At 47.1% G+C, this 15,202-nt stretch overlaps 1 protein-coding gene across 5 annotated transcripts in view; it reads left to right on the top strand.

Moving 5' to 3' along the window:
- The first annotated feature begins 635 nt into the window (after positions 1-635).
- The window catches only part of SEMA5A (semaphorin 5A), a 148,341-nt gene continuing 133,774 nt past the window's right edge, over positions 636-15,202 (top strand). Inside the window, exon 1 of one of the 5 annotated variants that reach the window (XM_081205964.1) lies at positions 636-926. The gene's annotated coding sequence lies outside the window, so the exon portion shown is untranslated. Of the gene's footprint in view, positions 927-14,650; positions 14,781-15,202 lie in introns of those variants that run through there. The other 4 variants (XM_081205965.1, XM_081205966.1, XM_081205962.1 and 1 more) reach the window with 4 other exon arrangements.

Below are 15,202 nucleotides of genomic sequence, written 5' to 3'. Positions count from 1 at the left end.
GTCAGCATCCCATCCTCCGATTGCCTAGCAACCGCGATCAAGTGTCCTTAGCAACGGCGCCCTCTGGCCAGCGCCAAAGCCCTCGCGCTGTCTCTCCACGGGGTCTGCTCTAACTTTCTTCAGAAATGTCTGATTGACTTTCTTTTTAAATGACAGCTAAGTATCTGGATGTGTTGGTGGCCTTGTCTCCCCTCCGCCGTCTGTCAGCGCCCCGGCTCCTCCTCTGGGGAGAAGGCTACCCCTCCCCGCGAAAGTTTCCTTCACGCCCTGAAACGGGGCAACCCTACTCCGTAACCCGCAGCACGTCTGAAGCCCGCGGGCGCGCTGCACGTGGGAGAGACGCCCGGTCTCCCGGGGAAGCAGGCGGCAGCCGCGACGGGCACGAAAGGCAGACGTCACTGGCTCCTAGCCGGAGAGAGGGAGAGAGGGAGGGAGGTCTCTGAGCAGCGCGCGGCGCGGACCTCGGGCGCGGAGGCGGAGCGGGAGGGCGGGCCGGGCCGCCCCTGTGGGCGAGCCCGAGGGAGGGGCGGGAAGGGGCTCCGCCGGCTCCAGCTTCCCCGAGGGGGAGGAGGAGGAGGAGGAGCGGCATCCGCGGCAGCAGCAGCCTCAGCCTCAGCCTCCCTGCCGCCTCCGCCGGGACCTGCTGCGGGCGCGCCTGGTCCTGCGCTGCCGCTCGCTCGCGCCCCGCGGATCCCGCTCCGGACGGCGCCTCCCGCCGCTGCTCCGCCTCGACCCTTCCACCCGCCGAGCCTCGCCAGGATCCCCGCCGGGCGCTTTATGAGCGCGGAGGTCCGGAAAGCGCCGCCGCCGCCGCCGTTGCTGCTGCCGCTGCCGGGGCTGCCCCCGGGGCTCTCCGCAGCTGCCGTCGGATCTGCCCTTCGGCGACAACCACGCGGCGCGGGCCCCGCTATGGTGCTTCCCCTGGGGTAAGTACCCCGTCCGTACCCCCGTCTCAGTACATCCTTGGGATTAGAGAATGGTAGAGTGGGGAGGGTCCCCGGGGTCATCTAGTCCAACCCCCTGCAATGCAGGCAATTTCCTGGGGGCCGGGGTCTTCTTCGCGGGAAGCGGCGTCGGACCATTTCAGTTACCTTCCTTGATTGCTCGCAAGGCAAGCCCGGTAGATTTCCGCGGGGTTTACTCGTGAGTAGCCCTTTCCGAGGCTCGCTTGATCGGGCGAGTGTTCCCGCTCCGGAAGCCCCACCGAGTTGGCTGGGCTTGCAAGCTTGGATGGCGTTGCCAGGTGAAGGAGCGCGCGGGGCGGGGCGGGGGGCTCTCGTGTGGAAAGGAAACTTGGCGTTCCCAGTGCAAACCTGCTCCCGACGGGGCGGGGGAAGGAGGGGCGGGAAGCAAGGGGCGTCTGCGTTGCGCGAGGAGCGGTCTCTGGCCGCGGATGTTGCGCGGTGACTAGGGGCCCTTGTGTGGCCGGTTCCTCTTGGCGGGAGAGCACGTCGGAGCAGAGGGGAGCTGCTCGCGATGGGGGGGGGGGGAGGCGAGGCGGCGTGTTTGTGCCCTGCGCTCCGCGGAGGCTTCGGAGGTCGCGCCGTCGGTGTTCTTTTCACTTTACCATTTCCTGCACATTCTGGACTCTCGCTGTGGGAGTCTGCGCCCTGACCGGCAGGGGGCGCCCCAAGGAAGGCTCCAGAAAAGGTTCCTTGGGCACCTTGTGTGTGTGTGTGGGGGGGGGAAACACACGCCAAAAACCCAGATTGATTTGAGAGGGAAGGTGGTGGAGTCAAAAGCCAAAGGGTTTGCGCAGATGTTCTCCATTATGCAGAACCGTCCTTGATGTTATCTGGCACTTCTGATCTTTGAGGAGAAGGGAGATTTTGGCTGGCTAAATTGCCTTTGAAGAATCAAGTTAAATTTCTGACTTGGCTTCTATAATGCTGCGCTCATTAAGCAAAAGGATAGAAACCTGTGCCTTGCATTTAGCAACTGGAATTGCTAAATTCCTTGCAGGCAACTGAGGGATCCACTTGGGAGAAGGCAAATTTATTTTCTTTTTACTACCCTACTAAGAGCCTACTAGCCTATGTTTCTATGCTGACCGCAGGCAATGGAGCTTCTTTTCTCTGGAAGTTTTTATTTTTCAGCCTTGTAACTTTTGTGAACCCACCTACAAGACAGTTTAAAAGAAGTTAGTAAGCTTAGGCTCTTTGGGGCTTGTTCCTAGTGTTGCGGTCTAAGACAACCAGCACCTAAAATCCTGTCCTATTTACTTCAGTCTGACATAGCAAAGTGCCTTAGAGCAAGTCCCATCACTGGCCCATCTAGCGGAGTGGCGTTTACACAGGCTGGCAGCAGCTGCCCCTAGTTTCAGACAGGGAGCCTTTTCCAGCCTTCTCTTACCTGGAATCCACTACCTGTCTGGGAGTTTGAACCTGGGGCCCTTGACATGCAAAGCAGATGCACTGAGCTCTGGCCCTTCCTGCTCTAGAGGAATCAGAGGGCATATGTTGCTATTATAACAATTCCATAAAATTCAAAGCCCTTTCCGTTTGCAGGTTGACTCTGGCCCATTTGATAGTCCTTTCTTGAAAACAGGCGTAGCACAGAGGACCTCCAGGTAAGCCAATTGCCAGGGGTTGTAGGAGCTGTAATCTGGAGGGTAGTAATAATAATAATAATAATAATAATAATAATAATAATAATAATGATGATGATGATGATGATAATAAAAACAATAAAAATAAATTTATTGTTTATTCCCCAGCCACCCTGGGTGGCTCCCAACTGAATATTAAAAACACAATAGGTTAGTTACACCTGATTCCGCCACACTTGTGTTTGTTTCCTTTTAACTAAAATGATTCATTGGGGAACTTGCATCAAACATTAAATAAGAAGACATTACTGTTTATGAAAAACTATCACAGTAGCATGAAATTAATAACTCTAGAAAGAAGAATCCTTTTATCAAGAGTCCATTTATCCTTAAAGCAGCATACTTTTGATCAGTCAACAGGCAAAGACTCAGGCAGGCCTTTCCTGGCTGCATTTTTTTGGTCTTGGGTGCAGGGTTAGAAACCAAGATATATGAGCTAGGCAATAAATGGCTCCTCAAACCAAGGTTACAGTCTCCAAAACGGAATGTCTAGTTGCCCTTTGGGGGCATGACGGCTCTAAAGTCTTATTTTTCAAATGATGGTCTGACTGTGATTGATTCTCAGTTAAACATCTCACCAGTTCAGAGGACAACCTTGAGCTCAGTTAAGAGCTTTGAGAACTCAAAGAAGAAAAGTCACTTGATCCAGGGACAGTCCACATATATATCGGCCTGTTCTGACCTCTTTTTCTTAACGTTGATACAGACCTTTCATCATGTATAAATATTCTTCACAACTGTGAGCAGGGTAAGTGAAGACAAGTGACAACAATTAACTATAACGTCGTTCAGTGCTTCTGTTCAGGCTGCACAGAAGAAGCATTTTGTTTCCTGAAATTCATTCTGATTGTGCAGATAAAATATAACCGAGAGAATTCTACAGAATGTGGTCCTAGTGTGTGAAAACAGTCCAGATCCAAGGATCCCCAGGCAGGCACCTCCAGATGTCAGGTGTCTTCCTGGCGCCCAGGCATCTTCGCTTGGTTGCAGGCGGCTAAGAGCCAGGGCAAAATGCCCCCGGCACCTGGCTAATTTCAAACACTGCTTGGGTGGACTAGATGGGATTTGGGTGCTGGCATTTTAAAAGCCATGCTTCATTGTTTACATGTATTGTGAAGTTTAATATACATGCTAACTAGTTGTGTGACCCTCGAGCAAAAGACATCTGAAGGCAGCCCTGTTTAGGGACGTTTTTAATAGTTAATGCTGTATTGTTTTTAATACTCGATTGGGAGCCGCCCAGAGAGGCTGGGGAAACTCAGCCAGATGGGCGGGGGTATAAATGATAAATTATTATTAATATTATAATAGTGAATTACTGCTTGCATATTATGCTGTGGAGTTTCAAGCCTATGTATCTTGTGTCACCAAGCACATGTGTTAGCGCATGCATGCATGCGTCCCAGTGGCTGGCTTTACGCTTGATTCCTGTATTCTCCCTCGGTGGGTTCAGTTGAAGATGCCCATATAGATATTGTCCATGTGTGGCTTTGACAAACAACTGCTTGTGAACTCTTGTCATGGAGTTGTGTCTGCATGCAGGACTTTGTTTGAGTAAATACTTACTACCAGCGCACAATTTTGTTTCTGTGTAATGTGGGAAATAACTTTTATTATACACCATCTGAAGCCAGAATACCAGCTGGGTTCTGCTTGCTCATAAAATAGGTATCTCCTTGTGTAAGAGGCCCCAAAGACTGTTTTGATTTATTGGCCTTTAAATCTTCAGAGAATAACCTGACGTATTGTGCAAATGGTCCTTATTGTGCCGAGTACTGAACTGATAAATGAGTATCGGTTTGTTGCCAAGTGTAAATGCTAAATTTAAACAGAAAAGAATCCTTATGGCATTTTAATTGACAGAAAATGTGCTGGTTCGCATATCCCAGAAAACAACTTGATTAGCTAGATTTATAAGTTTATATCTAGCCAATATCCTAACGTTTTCTAGAAGCAAATAATTGAACCTTTAAGAAACAAGTGGTTGTGGTTTTTTTAAGGGGTGGTTATAAGAACCACATATTTCTGAAGTGTTCAGATTTAAATAGCATTCTATTAAAGCATACATGCTTGGGGCAGAATGATTTTTATTTTTTTAAATGTCAAGCTGTATAATTCAAACAGCCCATTAGTAAATTCCATGAAACATGAGGCTCACGCATTTGGAGATGGTGCTTGAGTTTTTGGATAGGTGGTAATTTAAATTTTATAATTTCCCTCCTTCTGGGCATATATTCTTGCAGTTCTTTGAATTAGCTGATGAGAAAACCACTGTATTATGTGCGCTCCTTCTTTCTCTGAAGCACCTCAGAGATGCAAAGTACAAACTGTGCGCATGTTCAGTAGGATCTCCTCAAAGATTACAAATGGGACAAATTTGTTTTACAAATAAACAGTGTCACCTTTTATTCTCTTATTTGAGCAGAGTGGATATTTTTTTAAAATGCTGAATTTTCTGTAGGTCGTATTCATAGAATCATAGAATCCTAGAGTTGGAAGAGACCACAAGGGCCATCGAGTCCAACCCCCTGCCAAGCAGGAAACACCATCAGAGCACTCCTGACAGATGGTTGTCAAGCCTCTGCTTAAAGACCTCCAAAGAAGGAGACTCCACCACACTCCTTGGCAGCAAATTCCACTGTCGAACACTGTCAACATATTCAATTATGTTTTATTCAGAGCAGACCCACTGAAGGGAACATGACTCGGTTGGGGCCATTAATTTCAATAGGCCTACTCTGAGTAAGACATAGTTGCCTGCCACCCATGGTTTTGGCTGATTCCTCTGCTACTTCTGTTTTACATCCCTTTTATATCACTACAAGTGGGAACTGCAACTAACTGTTGCAGTGTGAAGCATTCCATTTTAGGGTTTCTTCCAGAAATCCTTTCCTTCAGGGCACTGCAGCATATTCTCCATCTCTTCCAGTTTTCTTTCTTGTTTCCCCAACAGAGTCTCACTATTTCATGGTCACTGAGTGTACTCAGGCCTCATTCGGCTATTTGGGATGGGTGGTTTCTTTTCTTTTCTTTTTTAGAATCGTAGAATTGGAAGGGACCCTGAGGATCATCTAGTCCAACCCCCTTGCAAGGCAGGAATTTGCAGCTGCCCCTTCCTGGGATTGAACCTGAAACCTTGGCATTATCAACACCATGTTCTAGGCCAGTGTTTCCCAACCGGTGTTCCGCGGCACACGAGTGTGCCGTGAGACATCGGCTGGTGTGCCGCGAGATGCCTGGAGGGAGGCGGGCGAGTCGGGCGGCGAGAGGCGGGGCGGGGGCGGCGAGGAGAGGCCGCGCCTCCTGCTGCTGCCTGGCGCTCCTCCTCGCAGCCGGCAGCGCTGCCTGGGCGCCTCCGCGCGACTCTGCCTCGCTGGGTTTGGTCTCCCAGCAGAGACGGGTCACACGCGCACCTCCCTCCCTCCCTCAGCCTGCGCGGAGGGAGAGCCAGAGAGAGGCATCGCTCCTGCGCGGCGGGAGAGGGAGCAGCCGGAGCGATGCCCCAAACGAGCTGAATTCCGAGCGAGGGACTGAGGGGGGAGGGAAAAAACTTTCACTTTCGTGCGTCCCTCCCGGCGTGACGCTGCGCGCTGACGTCACGGGGCGGGGCTTTAATGGTGGTGTGCCGCGAGATTTTTTTTCAGTAAACAGGTGTGCCGTTGCCCAAAAAAGTTTGGGAAACACTGTTCTAGGCAACTGAGCTCTTGGGCAAGTTCTTTGCTCCCTTAGATTTTCCCTCCTAAATATTTTTTTTAATCTCCTGTAGACATTGGAGTTACTCTGAACATGCTGATACCTTCCTCTTGTTCCTCAGTACTGTTCATCACAAAACTGCAGGCACTCTGCACTCAAGTTTGCTTTTGGAGGGAGTTGTTATTTTAAATGTGCAATTATGTTAACTGCTATGGGAGGCTTTTACTCAATCAGTGGGGCATAAATGTTTCAAGCAAGTAAATAAATAACCAACAAGCAAGCAGCACTTTGTTTCCGCATGGGCTTGGTCAGACATATAATTTCTGAAGTAGGGTTAAGGGCCAGATCACACATGCGCTGATGTGTCTAAGTGACTGCAGCATTGAGTGATGACTTACTTTCCATCTGGATCTGGATGCTGTGCTTCTGTGCAAGACTGCATTAGCTGGCCAAGCACTTGCATGCTGCTACCTTGGTCCAAAGACTCATTCCCTCATTCTCAAAAACCTGCTACTGATGAGATGAGATCAAAACATTTGATGAGCAGCTATTAAATCCTGCCACCTTGGCTGAGCATGCCTGTTCCATCATGGAAAAAGATGTGTGCAGCCAAGGCAGGATGTAACCCTGCGCTCCTGGCCATCTGCTGACGGCACCAGTGAATTGGACTTGCGGTCTGAAGGTTCCTCACTCCCATGCAGGCAACCATGGCAGAGTCAGGCATCCCATAGGAGAAGCTCAAGGCATCCCATGGAAAGGGGTGCCCAGAGGCCATGCCATGCACTGGCAAAGGCAGAAGACACAGTTTGGTCTGAGCTGAGTGGGATGAAGGGAGGTTGTAGGGATGGGCAGTGGAGCAAGCAGGCTGGAGGCAGCGCAAGGAGACAGTGAGCCAGATGGGCGAGGGACAAAGGTAGCCCGTTTCTCAGGCCAGAAAGCCATTTCCATGAGCTTTTATCTCCAAACCAGCTTAGGGAGAGCCTGTGGCTTTTGTGAATGATCCCATGCTGCAGTCTGCAGTGTAGCCTTATTTGCCCTCCATCTCAACGTCCGAGCATTGCCTCTTCCGTCACAGAGGACAACCCCCATTCTGGAACTGCAGACCTCAGGATTTTCCAGGACCAGCTCAGCAGGCAGCATCAGCCAATAGAGCAGGAGGCTCCTGATTTGAGTCCTGGCAGGTCTTGACAAAGTCTAGCAGTTAAGCTGAGTGTCTGATCAACATTATGAGCGCTTGTTGTATTGTCACATGAGCAAGGCATTAAAATATATTGCTAAAGAAGAGTCATGATTCTTATCCTCCCACACTCTCAAATGCCTCAGTATATGTATTTGTATTTCTTTAATATGGCATTGGGCAAGATAAAGTCACAAACTAATTTAACAAATAATGATAATAAGATAAAAATATGCTAGAGAGAATCAATTGGCTTTTTCTCTTCCATGCTACTCTCCTTTACATTCTCTTGTGAAATCGGCTATAAAACACAAGGCTCATAGGTTTTGTCTTTTCCAATTTGTCTCTGCAAAGTATTGCTGACTTGAAAGAATGAGTGTTCTATCAGGCGTGCCAAAACATATTTCAAACTGACCTCTCTGTGACATATAGTTTTTGCCAGCTGTTCATGGTAGACTAGTTTTAAACATCTAGCCTGGAGCGTTGCAGGATTGACCAGCCAGGAACAGGTGGCAGTCTGCTCTTCTGAATCCCTCCAAAAATCTGAGGAATCTTGGAGCCCAAACAGGCCTTTGCAGGTAAAATTAGGTACTGAAGACACAGCCTTTCGCCAAGTTCCCCACCCTGCCTGATAAGCTCATTCTCTTGTGCCCCTCAGCAAACAGCCCTATACAGCTTTGGAAAGCTGCCCCAAGGAATCCTTGACTGCAGGAGCTGCTGGTACACTTCCTGGGCAGATGGGCTTTTGCTGTTCTTGAAAAGCAAGTGGCGAAGGAAGGCCCAAATGCTCCAGGGAAACAGAAAAAAAGACATGCATTTGTTTAAAAATATCCTCAATTGACGCTGAAAATTACCGGTAGTTCTTTGTAAAAATTAGGTGTGAAGCTATGCAGGCAGATGGGGATTTCTGTACATTTGGGTCTCTCTTTGGTCAAAGGTTTTGTGTCTCTGTCGTAGGAAATGTATACTTTTTTGTGCATTCTGCAATTTCCAGTGGTCCATGTAACTTATAAATGCATGCCTTTCTCCTAATTGGCAATGTTAATTGCATCTTGATTATTGTGCCTTTATAGTTGTTTATGATTTATTTAAAGCTTTCTCACATTCACAGATCAATAAAAACCAAGAGTGTTCCTGGCTTGCAATCTAAAATACATAGCACAAAAGGAAAGGGGAATGGCGGTGGAGAAAGAAAAAAAGAAACTTGGCCGCCAACTCTTCAAGTTACAGTTCTTATAATGACTAGCTAGGATGGGATAGTTCAGGAAGCTGCTGCTAGCTGACAGAGCAAAAGGCAGCTGGTCTCATGCTGTTTTTTCAAAAGTAATATAATATCTTAATTGTTTTATAATTACAGCTAGGAAAACCCCCACACCTTTTAAAAAGCAAAGGCAGACAAAAGGTCCTGGTAGCCTGAGGGAAGGGTGAATAAAATGTGGGGAAAGGAAATTAGTTATGGATATGAGAAGAAAACTGGAGGGTAGCAGTGGGATCAGGTGCTGCCATGGAGTGAGGGAGGCGACGGAGGAGTTTTGGTTCAGACATGGCCCTTGAAGATTGCTTGTGGGCGGTTGCTCTGTCCCTTTATGCTCTTACGACTAAGACCATGCTCTTGATTCTTCTCAGCTGTGAACTTTGTTTACTTCAGCCGCTTTCAAACTGCTCTGGTAAATGCCAGGGCTGTTTGGAGACTGATCCACAGTGACTCCATCGGAGCAGGTCTTTGGGGCCAGGGTCCTGGCAGAACCAACAAGAGAGTTCTCAAAATGTAGCAGGGGTGGCTGGCCACATTTTGAAGTAAGTGTGGTAATATACATTCCCTCCTGTCATGAGACCATGGGTTCCAGAGGCTAAAATTACCTGACTGCGCCATTGCTCATCTGCAAGGTTATGGATTGGAAGATCAGTAACAGCAGACAAATTTCCCGGGAAAATGGTTTGCTCACCAGTTTTCCTTCTCTAGGGTTTAGCTGCAGTTCAGAGAAGTGTGAGGTTTGCTCTCGGTTGGGGCATTCTCATTTCACACAGGGTGTTGGTTCTGTGAACTTCATTCAGGTGGTGCACAGCATGTTGTGGGATTTGTAGCTGAAGACGGGGTGGCACATCCATTGCATCCAATATTCATATTGATTTGAATTGTATTTTTATTGCTGCTTTTATTTCATGAATTGCGTTGCATTGATTGTAATGCAATAAAATACAATAGATAACAGAGAAGCAATAAAAATACAATTAAAAATCATACAGCATCTCGCACAGCACATTAGAATTGCTGCAACAGGCAGAAAAAGAATTAAGTGCCCCTCCAAAGACAGTCAGCAATTTTCAGAGGGGTCCATGAGGGGGAAAAGCTTGGGAACAACTTCCCCTGGATGTATTAGAAGCCTCTGCAGCCACAATAGAGTTTCCTTGGCAGACAAGCTGGTAAGAAACATGTTCTCCTGTAGTACATTTGCTCTCTGCTGGCCTTTCCTCAACCTGGTGCCCTCCAGCTTGGGCTGATGGGAGTTGTAGTTCAAAACATCTGGAGGGGCAGCAGGATGAGGAAGGCTGATCTAGGCTGCCTCCAGGCCACCAACACTCAAGCAGGCAAGCGGACGGGGAGGGCAAATCTTGTTTGGACACCTTTTTTTGTGGGCAGAGATGAGTATGGATTTCTTCTTGTGGTTTCATTGATCCCAGCCTCTGCATATAATATTTGATGGAACTTTAGCGACACAGTTGAAATGGGAATGATAATGCTTGTGGTTGAAATGTGATGAATTTGTGCACCATTCTTTTTTCTTTTTCTTTTTACTGTGGAATCTATCAATATGTTTCTTTTTTAATGTGCTATCCCTCTTATTTCTGTTGCAAAATAATGTGTGCAAATAATGCAGGTGACATGTGGTTTCGTTTCTCAGGAGCACCCCTATCTGTGGTTATTTTTAGCTACAGGTGCTGACCTCTGACAATGTTTTGCAGTGTACTCCTATCCCTAACACAGAAGTGGGCAACCTAGTGCTGGATGTGGCCCTCCAAGCCTCCCTAACTGGCCCTCAGCAGTCTCCCCAGGCCATGCTCCCCCCTCACCCTGAGTTTGTTTTGTTTCATTTCTTTGCTGGATGATGATGCCCTTGCTTATCTGCCTGGAGGAGGTGTGTAGAAACAAAGGTGGGATTTACCTTCCTTGCTCCACCCTCTTTTGCCCTGGCCACACCCCTGGCAGGTAGTGCAGATGGGAATGAAAAGGGTTCCCCATCCATTCAAAAAACAGGTGTGTTCCTCCTCAAGGACCCAGTTAGTCTGGAACATGAGGCTTTCAGTAGGGCTTCTTCCATTTGTAGACTTTATCTTCCGAGGAGTTTGAGGTGGTGTACATGGTTCTCCTCCTCCCCATTTCATCCTCGCAACAACCCTGTGAGGTAGATTAGGCTGAGAGGTGGTGACTGGCCCCAGGTTCCCCCGTGGGCTCCATGGCTGAGTGGGGATTCCAACGCTGCTCTCTCAGGAAGAACATTAGGAAGAACTTCCTGACAGTAAGAGCTGTTTGACAGTGGAATTTGCTGCCAAGGAGTGTGGTGGAGTCTCCTTCTTTGGAGGTCTTTAAGCAGAGGCTTGACAACCATATGTCAGGAGTGCTCTGATGGTGTTTCCTGCTTGGCAGGGGGTTGGACTCGATGGCCCTTGTGGTCTCTTCCAACTCTAGGATTCAATGATTCTATGATTCTATTCTAGGTCCTCATCAGACACTCCAACCATTACGCCACCCTGGTTTTGGTGCTCAGGAGAAGCGAGGCATGTGGACAGAGGGAAAAATCACTTTCCCCACATCCCCTCTCCCTGCTGTGTTCGGATAGCAATGTAAATTATGGGTAGAGAAGGTTTGTGGAGAGTAGAAGGGGGAAATGTTTCCTTGTTACTTTCCTCCCTCTTGAACGTTCCCCACTTAATGCAGGGAAGGGTTCCTGCCCCACCCCAGCCTCATTGCAGGTACCACTTCAGGACACTGACTATAAGCTGTTGGGGTATGAGGAATCCCTGCTCTCCATTTTCCTTCTTTTCCCCCTTCAATGTTATGCCAAATTTAGTGGGGGTTTTAAAGGAGACCTTCCTCTGGAAATGCCAGTATGGGGCATTTCATCCCCCTAATGAAGCTGAGTTATGTGGCACCTAGGTAAGGCCAGAGGCAAAGCTCCAAACCTCGCCGGGAGTTCTAGTGCCAAGATTTTGGGGTTTGAATCCCAGCTCTGACATCCCAGCCAGATCCTGGAGATCATCCAGAGGAGAGCTGTTAGTCATCTCAAAGTTACAGAGGCCCAATTTGGCTCAGCAAGAAACCAGGCATTTATTGCCACTGATCCCATGCTGTGGAACACTCTTCCAGCAGAGAAATGGCAGGCACTCTGCCTTTCGACTTTCAGGTGTCTCTGGAAGACTTTTTTAGGCCAAGAGGCCTTTGCAGCTGTTGCAGCCTGCCACTTGAATGATTATTTTCTACTGTTTTCATTGGCGCTTTATGTTTAACTGTGAACATGTATTGCTGCTGTGCAGCCAGTGTCGAAATTAGCCAGGCGCCCGGAGCATTAGGCACCTGTGACCAAGCGAAGATGCCTGGGCGCCAGGATGGCACCTGATATCTCCAGCATCTGGGGAATCATCAGATTGGGACTGTTTTCACACACTAATACCACATCCTGTAGAATTCTATCAGTTACGTTTTTATAATAATAGGGGAAAGCTCATACACAAATGTATAATTAGTTAAAATAACATACCAAAATGCATTTTAGCATGCAAATTTTCATGCAAACTTTTTTTTGAAAATGGCAAATTGATGTGGAAATGTGACAAATTGAATTTGAGATCGGAGAAGTGATAATCTGAGAGAAACCCAAATGGATAGATTTGTCCAACTATTAACTTGATTGGGCAGGCGGGGTGGGAGCCACACAGAGACTTGGGAGGTCACTCATTCATCCCAAGGGACACCAGGGCATAGATCAGGAGGCTCCCAGTTCAAGTCCTGGCTAATCCTAAAATTGCTGCACCTATTTATTGGCAAGAGGTTACACCTTCTTTTGGAATTCTTTGGGCAGCCTCTGAAGGGAGGACGCCTGCCACAGTTCTGTTGTCCCTGGGGGATCTGCCCAGAGGTGAACATGCCAATAATAGTATATTTCAAAATGAGAGGGTTGGATCCAGAACCAGGTTTCTGAAATTTCACATAAATGTGCCAATATTTGTCCCCCTAGTTGCTCCAGAAGAATAGTTAAAATTTAAGCAGACATGAAATCAAGATAAGACCTATCCAGTACTGTGATAACATCAGCAGCTGTTAAAGTTATTGGGTTATTTTGTATTTAAGAACAGACCCTGTCTGATGGTAGGCAAGCCAGTGCAGAAGATATCACTCTATATACAGAAACGTTCTTTGTGAAAGGACACAATAGAACAGAAGTATTCATTTTAATTGCAAAAATTACAGTGCTATCTGTTGTAAACACTGTTATCGGCTTATCAGTTTCCACAGTATTTTAAAGTCCTAATATTAACTGTGTAGGACTCAACGTCTTTGTTTGCAAATGCATTCGTGGGCTGGAGTTGTTCTGTTGAAAACTGGGGGCGTATAAAGACATGCACAGGGACAGCAGTCAGGTTGCTGTGGAGCTGCACTCAGTTTTGCTTTGGCCAAGCCCACAATGATTCCTGCAGGACTTGGCTTAGGAAAAAACCAATGCAGCTCTTTTCCAGCAGAAGGTAGCTTGGCTCAGCACAGATTGGAGTGCCTTTGTGACATCCGAACATTACCCCCCCAAAAAAAAATTTAAGACCCCAAACAAATGTTTAATAAGATTAATTTGCAAGAAGTATATATAAAAAGGTTGATGCACAGAGTTAGAAACTCCGATATATAAGCAAGGGGCCAAATGGTTCCTTAAACCAAGGTTACAGTTGGCAAAGCAGAATGTCCAGTTGACATTTTGGAGCAAGACAGCTCTCAAGTCTTATTTTACAAATGATGAACTGACTCAGATTGATTATCAGTTAAACATCTGGCTAGTTCAGGTGACAACCTTGAGGTAGGTTAAAAACTTTGAAAACTTAAAGAAGAAAAGTGACTTTCCAGGGACAATTCTGGATGGCTTTGTTTGATTTGCTTGGTTTTTCACTTCCCTTTTTTATATTTGTAAGCTGCCTTGATCGTCTTATGGTGGAAATGTAAGATACAAATTTCACAAACAAATGTGTCACTTCACAGCAGAGGATGGTCTCTGGTTACACACAGTGCTATTTTTCTAGAGAGAGAAAAGAGGTTCCTAGCTTGAAAAAGAGACATTGCGCATACCTTTGTAAACCAAGAAAACTTTAATAATAACATCTGATTGCAGGAAAAAGAAGAAGAAAAGAAAGAAAAGAAAAAGAGGTTCCGAAACTCACCATGAAGGTTTCCCTTGCTCTCTTATAAAGACAATGGCGCCCACATGAGAAGTGCCAGAACTGAGTTCCAGCTGGAAAACGTCCTGGTTACGTGACTTTTCAGGGTAGAGTCTATTTCGGCATGGTTAAGGCTTGCCCACAAGTGGGGTGCTTCAACTTGTGTCCATGTAAGAGACTTCTTGGATTCTGAACATGCCTGGCCCAAATGGAAGAAAAATGAAAAGGCAGATGTGAGCTCCTAAACTAGAAGTTGGTGTGTCTAGACTACAGGCCCCTTTAGTTCTTGCAAATGCAGCCAGCTTTGAGGAGGTTTTGTGACCTTTCCCGTCAGCTTTAATATCTGTCAGTGACACCTATGTAACAATGGCAGGAGTTAAAGGCGGTCTCAGTGTCTGGTTGCTTATGCCAGGATCTCTATCAGCATGGATTGGTCTATTGTGCACACGCAGAGAGCTGATAGTCCCCTTTCTTTCAGAGAGGCTGACACTGACCTAATGCCCTGATCCAACATAAACCAACAGGGAAGATATTTAGCCAGCGGACGCCTTGTCTGCATTGAAGTCAATGGAAGCAGGAATGTTAAGCAGCTGTGTAATTTTCTTTGTATGATTGGAATCTGATTAGACAAGTTGGAGTGGGAGAAAAAAACAAAGTTGCATTGAGAAGGCTAATTTATGCAGCTGAGGCTCACGCACACACCATCAAGAGTTATGATCTCCATGGAATAGTGCTGCTGTTGTGACTCGCTTCTGTGGCGTTTTGGTGCCTGCGCTTTTGTCATTTCTAGACATGCGTAATGTTAGAAACAGCACAAACAGGGGACCCCAGAGGGAAGCGATCTCAGTATTGCCAGCAGTGCAGAGAAAAGATATATTTCAGGCTGTGAGTATGCTTCGATTCTGCAAGTGTGTGTTTATGGGGGGTGGGGGGAGAGAACGAAATGGAATGTGAAATTGGAAGCAGACTTTTGTCCAAAGCCATCCTTGTGTATGTGGAAGGCAACTTCCACTCACAGGAGAGCTGTTTTACATAGATTCATAGAATTGTGGAGTTGGAAGAGACCCTGAGAGTTATCTAGTCCAACCCCCTGCAAAACGGGAATCTCAAAATGTTGTGCTACAACATTGCCTGAGAAAAATTGACCTTGATCCACAGAGTTCTTCCCCTTACAGTACATACCTCTGAAATGGTTAGGGATGGGGATGCATCTCCCAGGTTCCCCCTTCCATTTCAGAGGATCTCCTTCTGGTCCCGCCAACACCCGAGATAAGGCAAATGGGTCCCCAAGGAAAGTAGGGGAGCAT

This window comes from Podarcis bocagei, assembly GCF_964188305.1.
Source record: "Podarcis bocagei genome assembly, chromosome: 8".
In the NCBI taxonomy this organism is placed as follows: domain Eukaryota; kingdom Metazoa; phylum Chordata; class Lepidosauria; order Squamata; family Lacertidae; genus Podarcis; species Podarcis bocagei.
The sequence above is the reverse complement of the archived record's forward strand: the minus strand, read 5'-3'. Positions and strand labels throughout refer to the sequence as shown.